Source organism: Coregonus lavaretus (assembly GCF_964263955.1).
Source record: "Coregonus lavaretus genome assembly, contig: SUPER_35_unloc_2, whole genome shotgun sequence".
Taxonomy (NCBI): Eukaryota; Metazoa; Chordata; class Actinopteri; order Salmoniformes; family Salmonidae; genus Coregonus; species Coregonus lavaretus.
The window spans coordinates 3,438,899-3,451,028 of NW_028167180.1; positions in this window are offsets into that span (position 1 = coordinate 3,438,899).

Sequence of the window (12,130 nt, forward strand, 5' to 3'; positions counted from 1 at the left end):
TTGTTTCCTGCTTGTAGCAGGGTGCAGTTACAGGAATGTTCTAACTATAAGTCACATGATTACATGAGAAAATGTTTCTGCAGTGAGGGTGTGTAATGCAAGTAATGGTGTCCTTGGATGAATGTCAACTAAATGAATTAAATCTGACCATACCAGTTCATGCCCTAAAACACTCAAATTCAAATCTGGACCTCGAAGCCTGTTCCACTGCCTTTGCCTTCTTCTAATTTTCTCTATCAGGGACTGATTTAGACCTGGGACACCAGGTGGGTGCAATCAATTATCAGGTAGAACAAAACCAGCACCATTTCAGATTTGAATACCCCTGCCCTAAAATAATAATAATAATATAATAATAATAATATGCCATTTAGCAGACGCTTTTATCCAAAGCGACTTACAGTCATGCGTGCATACATTTTTGTGTATGGGTGGTCCCGGGGATCGAACCCACTACCTTGGCGTTACAAGCGCCGTGCTCTACCAGCTGAGCTACAGAGGACCACAAAATAATACAATGTTCAAATGTAGTCCATTTAGAGGTAGGCCTATTAGGATTATGTACACAGCTATTAACCTCACATGTAGCTATAGCAACTGGTTAGGGACCAGGGGTATTCAAATTGTACCCTACGAGGACTGCTGCTGTTTTTCTGTTATATCTTATAATTGATGGCAGCTACCTGGTGACCCAGGTCTAAATCAGTCCCTGATTAGAGGGGAAGAATTGTTAAAAAGCAGTGGAACTGGCTCTGGTCCAGATTTGAATGTGAGGGGGTTAGGCCTACAAATATATTGAGAGAAAGATCGTCTTTTTCTGCATACGAACATTATCAGATCTCACAATGCCTGGAGAAGTATGTATTAAATCAGGAAACTCATTCATGTGACATATTATTATATTGCAATCTTCTGAGACTCGCATCACAACTGCAAAAAAACTACCTGGAACGCTGCCAGAAAGTTTGCCTGTAGTTCTTTTTGCAAGAAGTGAGAAAATAAAATAACAATTTGACAATTGTTTCATGTATGCTAAGAACAAATGAAACCCTTTTTGTGAACTTCCTTGTGCGCAATCTCTCATTATGCAAGATCTGGGCCATTTGATTTTTACCAGTTCAAATTACCTGAGAGGAATTGCAATTGTTATGACATTGTGAGTCCTAAAGTCATCCCCAGTTTGAATAAGAATTAGCCTACCTGCCAATCATCAAAATATATCTTAATCTGACACTTTTATAAAAACATGTTGATTTACCATTTTCCTGCTGCATTCAGAGTAGCCTAGCCTGGAGCATGTACTGGCACGGTTATAATAAAAAGATGGAAGCCTAAGGTGACGTTACTGAGGTGAGGTGAGGAAGACAGGCAGGAGGGGAGGAGCATCTGGGCATGCATCACCTGGGACAATTTTAGCTTCTTCTTCGATGAGGTTTAACGGCGGTTGGCATCCAATAAATGTTGCATTACTGCCACCTACTAGACTGGAGTATAACTCCCTTTATACTTTGCCTGAATTGTTTTTATAAAGAAATCATAATAAATTAATAAATAAACAAAAACGATCTAATTCTAGACGCATTAAAAACCCACCCCCCTACTCCACTATTTAAATACCCTACCATCTAACCCACTCACTAAAAACCCACCACCCTACTCCACTATTTAAATACCCTACCATCTAACCCACTTACTAAAAACTCACCACCCTACTCCTCCATAATATCTGGCATGCTCACGGTTCCTCCATAATATCTGGCATGCTCACGGTTCCTCCATAATATCTGGCATGCTCACGGTTCCTCCATAATTTCTGGCATGCTCACGATTCCTCCATAATATCTGGCTCACGTGAGAGAGGGAACAGCTGACTCTAATCTACTTATTGTCCCACCCCGCACCGCCAGACAAGAAAGAATTTGCCAGTGAGAAGTCTCGCCCTGGAGCAGCCCCTCCGTGGGGCGGGGGCAATAAGTAGTCCACTCGAGTGGCCCTGTACTGATCCAAATAAATGAGGGAGTGGGGTGTCTCGCTTTCTCTACCGTCTCTGACTTTAGATATCCCTGTTTTTCTATGGTCAAAAGACGACAATAGCCACAAGACTGTTGACAACCAAAGCAACCATTACTGCAGTTGTTTAACATAGCAGTCAACCTATTTCCTGTAGTCTCAAAATGATTAAACGTTTTATTTCATGTCAAGTTTATTTTAGATTTCTACATCAAATAGAGCACACTTTGGCTAGGCTAATGTGGCTTCTACCTGACGACATGACTCTTGGTAATAGCCTGAAATTCACATCTCCCATGTAGATAGAGATCATTAACGTAACTCTCAGTGTTCTGCCCCTCTTTTCTGCCAAATATTCCTTTGTTCATTGAGCAGCTTTTCTGCATGAGCTAGGCAGTGGAGACCATAGAGAATGATAGAGGGCTCTAGTGGCCAAAAGTCTGTGTTAGCATGGGCAAAGCCATTGAGGGCTTCCACCATTTTAATGTAGCCAACTGGATGGGACTTCCAACATCATTAGCTGATCCCTCCTGGTGACTATGTGAAGAATGGAAATTGCCTCATGGTGCTGCCCATGCTGTCACAGATGCATACAGAATCGGATACAAAGGTGAGTCCTCTATCTGTTTATATGATGGAGACCAGCTTCAACACTCTGCATAGCCACAGGAAGTAGGGGTGCTGAGGGTGCTGCGCCCCCCCCCCCCTCCCCCGATAAATCCAAATGAAAGAAATAATAATAATAAAATAATAACAAATTCACAACATTTGTGAACTAGACCTTTATTACTCCTGTATGAGAGGACATGGAAAAATATATATACAGTAACAGTCAAAAGTTTGGACACACCTACTCATTCAAGGGTTTTTCTTTATTTTTACTATTTTCTACATTGTAGAATAATAGTGAAGACATCAAAACTATGAAATAACACATATGGAATCATGTAGTAACCCAAAAAGTGTTAAACAAATAAAAATATATTTTATATTTGAGATTCTTCAAATAGCCACCCCTTGCCTTGATGACAGCTTTGCACACTCTTGGCATTAGCTCAACCAGCTTCACCTGGAATGCTTTTCCAACAGTCTTGAAGGAGTTCCCACATATGCTGAGCACTTGTTGGCTGCTTTTCCTTCACTCTGCCATCCAGACTCATCCCAAACCATCTCAATTGGGTTGAGGTTGGGGGATTGTGAGGCCAGGTCATATGATGCAGCACTCCATCACTCTCCTTGGTAAAATAGCCCTTACACAGCCTGGAGGTGTGTTGGGTCATTGTCCTGTTGAAAAACAAATGATAGTCCCAAACCAGATGGCATGACGTATCGCTGCAGAATGCTGTGGTAGCCATGCTGGTTAAGTGTGCCTTGAATTCTAAATAAATCACAGACAGTGTCACCAGCAAAGCACCCCCACACCATAACACCTCCTCCTCCATGCGTTATGTTGAGAAATACAAATGCAGAGATCATCCGTTCACCTACACCGCGTCTCACAAAGACACAGCGGTTGGAACCAGAAATGTCCAATTTGGACTCCAGACCAAAGGACACATTTCCACTGGTCTAATGTCCATTGCTCGTGTTTCTTGGCCCAAGCAGGTCTCTTTTTATTATTGGTGTCCTTTAGCAGTGGTTTCTTTGCAGAAATTCGACCATGAAGGCCTTATTCCATATCCTTGTCTGTACATAATGCCCTGAATCTTTTCTACAACACCCGGAAATCTGCCCCCTTTATTCTATGTACCCGACGCTCTAGAAGACCAGTTCTTAAAGCCTTTAGCCGTATCCTTATTCTAGTCCTCCTCTGTTCCTCTGGTGATGTAGAGGCTAACCCAGGCCCTGCAGCCCTCAGTATCACTCCTACTCCCCAGGCGCTATCATTTGCTGACTTCTGTAATCGCAAAAGTCTTGGTTTCTTGCACGTAAACATCAGAAGTCTACTTCCTAAGTTTGAGTTATTCACTGCGTTAGCACACTCCGCCAACCCTGATGTTCTAGCAGTGTCTGAATCCTGGCTCAGGAAGGCCACCAAAAATTCTGAAATTTCCATCCCCAACTATAACATTTTCCGTCTAGATAGAACTGCCAAAGGGGGTGGAGTTGCAATCTACTGTAGAGATAGCCTGCAGAGCTCTATCATACTATCCAGGTCTGTGCCCAAACAGTTTGAGCTTCTACTTCTAAAAATCCACCTTTCCAGAAATAAGTCTCTCACTGTTGCCGCTTGCTACAGAAACCCCCTCAGCCCCCAGATGTGCCCTGGACACCATATGTGAATTGATTGCCCCCCATTTATCCTCAGAGTTCGTACTGCTTGGTGACCTAAATTGGGATATGCTTAATACCCCGGCCATCCTACAATCCAAACTAGATGCCCTCAACCTCACGCAAATTATCAACGAACCTACCAGGTACAACCCTAAATCCGTAAACATGGGTACCCTCATAGATATCATCCTGACTAACATACCCTCTAAATACACCTCAGCTGTCTTCAACCAGGATCTCAGCGATCACTGCCTTATTGCCTGCGTCCGTAACGGGTCCGCGGTCAAACGACCACCCCTCATCACTGTCAAACGCTCCCTAAAACACTTTAGCGAGCAGGCCTTCCTAATTGACCTGGCCCAGGTATCCTGGATGGATATAGATCTCATTCCGTCAGTAGAGGATGCCTGGTTGTTCCTTAAAAGTAATTTCCTCTCAATCTTAAATAAACATGCCCCATTCAAAAAATACAGAACTAAGAACCGATATTGCCCCTGGTTCTCCTCAGACTTGACTGCCCTTGACCAGCACAAAAACATCCTGTGGCGTACTGCATTAGCATCAAATAGCCCCCGCGATATGCAACTTTTCAGGGAAGTTAGGAACCAATATACACAAGCAGTCAGGAAAGCAAAGGCAAACTTTTTCAAACAGAAATTTGCATCCTGTAGCACTAACTCCAAAAAGTTTTGGGACACTGTAAAGTCCATGGAGAATAAGAGTACTTCCTCCCAGTTGCCCACTGCACTGAGGCTAGGAAACACTATCAGCACCGATAAATCTACAATAATCAAGAATTTCAACAAGCATTTTGCTACAGCTGGCCATGCTTTCCATCTGGCTACCACTACCCCGGCCACCAACTCTGCACCCTCCGCTGAAACTTGCCCATGCCCCCCCCCCCCCCGCTTCTCCTTCACACAAATTCAGACAGCAGACGTTTTGAAAGAGCTGCAAAATCTGGACCCCTACAAATCAGCTGGGCTAGACAATCTGGACCCTTTCTTTCTAAAACTAGCCGCCGAAATTGTCGCAACCCCTATTACTAGTCTGTTCAACCTCTCTTTCATAACATCTGAGATCCCCAGAGATTGGAAAGCTGCCGCAGTCATCCCCCTCTTCAAAGGGGGTGACAATCTAGATCCAAACTGCTACAGACCTATATCCATCCTGCCCTGCCTTTCGAAAGTGTTTGAAAGCCAAGTTAACAAACAGATCACCGACCATTTCGAATACCACCGTACCTTCTCCGCTATGCAATCCGGTTTCCGAGCTGGTCATGGGTGCACTTCAGCCACACTCAAGGTCCTAAACGATATTATAACCGCAATTGATAATAGACAGTACTGTGCAGCCGTCTTCATCGACCTGGCCAAGGCTTTCGACTCTGTCAACCACCGCATTCTTATTGGCAGACTAAATAGCCTTGGTTTCTCAAATGACTGCCTCGCCTGGTTCACCAACTACTTCTCAGATAGAGTTCAGTGTATCAAATCGGAGGGCCTGTTGTCTGGACCTATGGCAGTCTCTATGGGGGTGCCACAGGGTTCAATTCTTGGGCCGACACTTTTCTCCGTGTATATCAATGATGTCGCTCTTGCTGCTGGTGACTCTCAGATCCACCTCTACGCAGACGACACCATTTTGTATACATCTGGCCCTTCATTGGACACTGTGTTAACAAACCTCCAAACGAGCTTCAATGCCATACAACACTCCTTCAGTAGCCTCCAACTGCTCTTAAACACTAGTAAAACTAAATGCATGCTTTTCAATCGAACGCTGCTGGCACCCGCCCACCCGACTAGAATCACCACTCTTGACGGGTCTGACCTAGAGTATGTGGACAACTACAAATACCTAGGTGTCTGGTTAGACTGTAAACTCTCCTTCCAGACTCACATAAAGAATCTCCAATCCAAAGTTAAATCTAGAATTGGCTTCCTATTTCGCAACAAAGCCTCCTTCACTCATGCTGCCAAACATGCCCTCGTAAAACTGACTATCCTACCGATCCTTGACTTCGGCGATGTCATTTACAAAATAGCCTCCAACACTCTACTCAGCAAATTGGATGTAGTCTATCACAGTGCCATCCGTTTTGTCTCCAAAGCCCCATACGCTACCCACCACTGTGACCTGTACGCTCTTGTTGGCTGGTCCTCACTACATGTTCGTCGTCAAACCCACTGGCTCCAGGCCATCTATAAATCACTGCTAGGCAAATCCCCGCCTTATCTTAGCTCATTGGTCACCATAGCAGCACCCACCCGTAGTCTGCGCTCCAGCAGGTATATCTCAATGGTCATTCCCAAAGCCAACACCTCCTTTGGCCGCCATTCCTTCCAGATCTCTGCTGCCAATGACTGGAACGAATTGCAAAAATCTCTGAAGCTGGAGACTCTTATCTCCCTCACTAACTTTAAGCATCAGTTGTCAGAGCACCTTACCGATCACTGCACCTGTACACAGCCCATCTGAAATTAGCCCACCCAACTACCTCATCCCTATATTGTTATTTATTTTGCTCTTTTGCACCCCAGTATCTCTATTTGCACATAATCTCTTGCACATCTAGCATTCCAGTGTTAATACTATTGTAATTATTTTGCACTATAGTCTATTTATTGCCTTACCTCCATAACTTGCTACATTTGCACACACTGTATATATATTTTCTGTTGTATTTTTGACTTTATGTTTTTTACCCCATATGTAACTCTGTGTTGTTGTTTTTATCGCACTGCTTTGCTTTATCTTGGCCAGGTCGCAGTTGTAAATGAGAACTTGTTCTCAACTGGCTTACCTGGTTAAATAAAGGTTAAATAAAAATAATTAAAAAAAATATAAAAAAAATTCACACAGTCTCCTCTGAACAGTTGATGTTGAGATGTGTCTGTTACTTGAACTCTGTGAAGCATTTATTTGGGCTGCAATTTCTGAGGCTGGTAACTCTAATGAACTTATCCTCAGCAGCAGTGGAACTATTGGTCTTCCATTCCTGTGGCGGTCCTCATGAGAGACAGTTTCATCATAGCGCTTGATGGTTTTTGCGACTGCACTTGAATAAACTTTTAAAGTTCTTGAAATGTTCCGTATTGACTGACATTCATGTCTTAAAGTAATGATGGACTGTCGTTTCTCTTTGCTTATTTGAGCTGTTCTTGTCATAATATGGACTTGGTCTTTTACGAAATAGGGCTATCTTCTATATACCCCCCCTACCTTGTCACAACACAACTAATTGGCTCAAACGCATTAAGAAGGAAAGAAATTCCACAAATTAACTTTTAAGAAGGCACACCTGTTAATTGAAATGTATTCCAGGTGACTACCTCATGAAGCTGGTTGAGAGTATTTCAAGAGTGTGCAAAGCTGTTATCAAGGCAAAGGGTGGCTATTTGAAGAAACTCAAATATAAAATATATTTTGATTTGTTTAACACTTTTTTGGGTTACTACATGATTCCATATGTGCTATTTCATAGTTTTGATGTCTTCACTATTATTCTACAATGTAAATAATAGTAAAAAATAAAGAAAAACCCTTGAATGAGTAGGTGTGTCCAAACTTTTGACAGGTAGTGTATATAAATTCTCACAACATTTGTGAACTAGGTCTTTATTACTTCTGTATGAGTGGACAGAAATTCTCCTCAGCATAATTTTTCTTAAACGCTGGGACACTTTCTGGCTATGAATCCTACGTAAACCGCCAGAGTTCTCTCATCCGGTGTTGCGTCAAATCGCTTTAGCATAGGACTGAGCTCAAAGACTGTAGCCATGGAGATAGATAGAGGACTCATCTTTATATCTGTGCCATTACAGCGTCTGTGACATCATGGGCAGCGTCACTGAGGCTACAACCTAGAGGAAACCCTACCTAATTGACTACTTTAAAATGGCAGAAGCATAGTGGAAGCCCTCAATGGCAATATCCATGCTGGAATGAGTTATAGTCATGATGAGTCCTCTATCTAACTCTATGACTGTAGTGTTCTTTCAATTTCGTCTGCGACTCTGTCATTCAGGAAATACATTTAGGTTGGCCAGAATAATTTATATTTATTATAAATTATTATAGGCCCTATTATAAATTCAGGACAAACGACTTTCCCATCTGTTCTTCTTAAAACATTTTCAAAGATACTCAATCCATTTTGCATAGCACATATGATATCAAATTGATAAACACAATTTTAGGCTACTTTGTTGATTGTCAAATATGATGAATTAAAACAAAGCGTATTAGCCTAATCATTTTCGAAATTGTTTGTCTATATGCTCTAATTAGGATTAGGAACTTGCACAAAATATTTCATGAATTCAAGCATTAAGCTATAAATAGGCTTTTTGGTTGTTTAGGTAATTATAGGGAAATGTATTGCAATAAGGCTGGTAGCCTAATTTAATCTATAAGCATGCGGTCAAAACACTTCGGTGAAGTGAGCCGACACTCGCAAAGCGCAGTCAAGCCATCCGCTCTTCAGTTTCCTCCTGAATTTGGTTGCACAACACTTTACGGCTGTGGTCAGTCACCAAACTTTTCTGAGTCAAGATCACTTTCGCAGTCAAAAAGCAAACCGAGATCTACTGCTCAGATTTGTTTTAAACATTAGGCCTACTTAAAAAATGTAACATTAACCTAATAAAAACAGTTGTGTAGGAATGAGGTTTGTGCAGTAGGCCTAATACATCACAGCATATTGGCTATATGCCTAGCCTGACAATATTGTTATTCTCAGACCATATTATATTTTAAAACTTGAGCTTTGATAACAAAATAGATCAGTTGGTGTAACATACATTTAAATTATTAGTTTATTTTATTTTACTGGACTGATAGTACCTGCATCTGATGGTCATGGTGCTTTCAAGACAACTTGGAACTCGGAAAAAAAAGAAGTACAAATATGACGCCAGTGATCTTCAGGTCGGAAAGTCGGAGCTCTAGAAAGATGCCAGAGTTTCCGACTTGAATAACGAGTTGGATGACCTTTTAAAATATTTATCCCAGTCGGATCTCGTTTTTTTCAGAGTTTGCAGTTGTCCTGAACACACTGAAGTCAGAAGTCTGAGATTTCCGAGTTCCCAGTTGGTTTGAATACAGCATTTGTCTCAGCGGAGGAAGGGAGATAGCAGCAGAGGGTCGACCTCTCACGGTCCCTGCTCTCTCCTTCCTTTCTTCTGGTGAGACTGACAAGAGAGAGGGGACATAGTCTTCTACCTGATGGCGAAACATGAGTCGCTATAGTAGTGTAGATGTCAGAACACTATACTATCACCAGATAACTGACCTGTTATAGTAGTGTAGATGTCAGAACACTATACTATCACCAGATAACTGACCTGTTATAGTAGTGTAGATGTCAGAACACTATACTATCACCAGATAACTGACCTGTTATAGTAGTGTAGATGTCAGAACACTATACTATCACCAGATAACTGACCTGTTATAGTAGTGTAGATGTCAGAACACTATACTATCACCAGATAACTGACCTGTTATAGTAGTGTAGATGTCAGAACACTATACTATCACCAGATATCTGACCTGTTATAGTAGTGTAGATGTCCGAACACTATACCATCACCAGATAACTGACCTGTTATAGTAGTGTAGATGTCAGAACACTATACTATCACCAGATAACTGACCTGTTATAGTAGTGTAGATGTCAGAACACTATACCATCACCAGATAACTGACCTGTTATAGTAGTGTAGATGTCAGAACACTATACCATCACCAGATAACTGACCTGTTATAGTAGTGTAGATGTCAGAACACTATACTATCACCAGATAACTGACCTGTTATAGTAGTGTAGATGTCAGAACACTATACCATCACCAGATAACTGACCTGTTATAGTAGTGTAGATGTCAGAACACTATACCATCACCAGATAACTGACCTGTTATAGTAATGTAGATGTCAGATCACTATACTATCACCAGATAACTGATCTGTTAGAAGAACTGGAGAAGAATGATAGTGTTGAACCTAGTTATCTGTGTGATCACCGGACATAGGTTGCTATCCGGGGTTGTGATTAAACAAAGGTGTGGTTGAATTTATTCTGCCACTGTGTCTTCTTATTGTCTCGGCCTTTAGGCCTATGCAGTTGAAGTCGGAAGTTTACATACACTTAGGCTGGAGTCATTAAAACCCGTTTTTCAACCACTCCACATATTTCTTGTTAACAAACTATAGTTTTGGCAAGTCGGTTAGGACATCTACTTTGTGCATGACACAAGTAATTTTTCCAACAATTGTTTACAGACAGATCATTTCACTTATAATTCACTGTATCACAATTCCAGTGGGTCAGAAGTTTACATACACTAAATTGACTGTGCCTTTAAACAGCTTGGAAAATTCTAGATAATGATGTCATGGCTTTAGAAGCTTCTGATAGGCTAATTGACATCATTTGAGTCAATTGGCGGTGTACCTGTGGATGTATTTCAAGGCCTACCTTCAAACTCAGTGCCTCTTTGCTTGACATCATGGGAAAATCTAAAGAAATCAGCCAAGACCTCAGAAAAACAATTGTAGACCTCCACAAGTCTGGTTCATCCTTGGGAGCAATTTCCAAACGCCTGAAGGTACCACGTTCATTTGTACAAACAATAGTACGCAAGTATAAACACCATGGGACCACGCAGCCGTCATACCGCTCAGGAAAGAGACGCATTCTGTCTCCTAGAGATTAACGTACTTTGGTGCGAAAAGTGCAAATCAATCCCAGAACAACAGCAAAGGACCTTGTGAAGATGCTGGAGGAAACAGGTACAAAAGTATCTATATCCACAGTAAAACAAGTCCTATATCGACATAACCTGAAAGGCCGCTCAGCAAGGAAGAAGCCACTGCTCCAAAACCGCCATAAGAAAGCCAGACTACGGTTTGCAACTGCACATGGGGACAAAGATCGTACTTTTTGGAGAAATGTCCTCTGGTCTGATGAAACAAAAATATAACTGTTTGGCCATAATGACCATCGTTATGTTTGGAAGAAAAGGGGGGTTGCTTGCAAGCCGAAGAACACCATCCCAACCGTGAAGCATGGGGGTGGCAGCATCATGCTGTAGGGGTGCTTTGCTGCAGGAGGGCCTGGTGCACTTCACAAAATAGATGGTATCATGAGGAAGGAAAATGATGTGGATATTTTGAAGCAACATCTCAAGACAACAGTCAGGAAGTTAACGCTTGGTCGCAAATTGGTCTTCCAAATGGACAATGACCCCAAGCATACTTCCAACTTTGTGGCAAAATGGCTTAAGGACAACAAAGTCAAGGTATTGGAGTGGCCATCACAAAGCCCTTACCTCAATCCTATAGAAAATATGTGGGCAGAACTGAAAAAGCGTGTGCGAGCAAGAAGGCCTACAAACCTGACTCAGTTACACCAGCTCTGTCAGGAGGAATGGGCCAAAATTCACCCAACTTATTGTGGGAAGCTTGTGGAAGGCTACCCGAAACGTTTGACCCAAGTTAAACAATTTAAAGGCAATGCTACCAAATACTAATTGAGTGTATGTAAACTTCTGACCAACTGGGAATATGATGAAAGTAATAAAATCTGAAATAAATAAATATATTATTCTGACATTTCACATTCTTAAAATTAAGTGGTGATCCTAACTGACCTAAGACAGGGATTTTTTACTAGGATTAAACATCAGGAATTGTGAAAAACTGAGTTTAAATGTATTTGGCTAAGGTGTATGTCAACTTCTGACTTCTACTGTATATCACGGTGTCAAGGCATATGAACTAACACGTTATAGAGCAAACAACGCAATTATCACAACACATAGGTTGTAATATTGCTTTT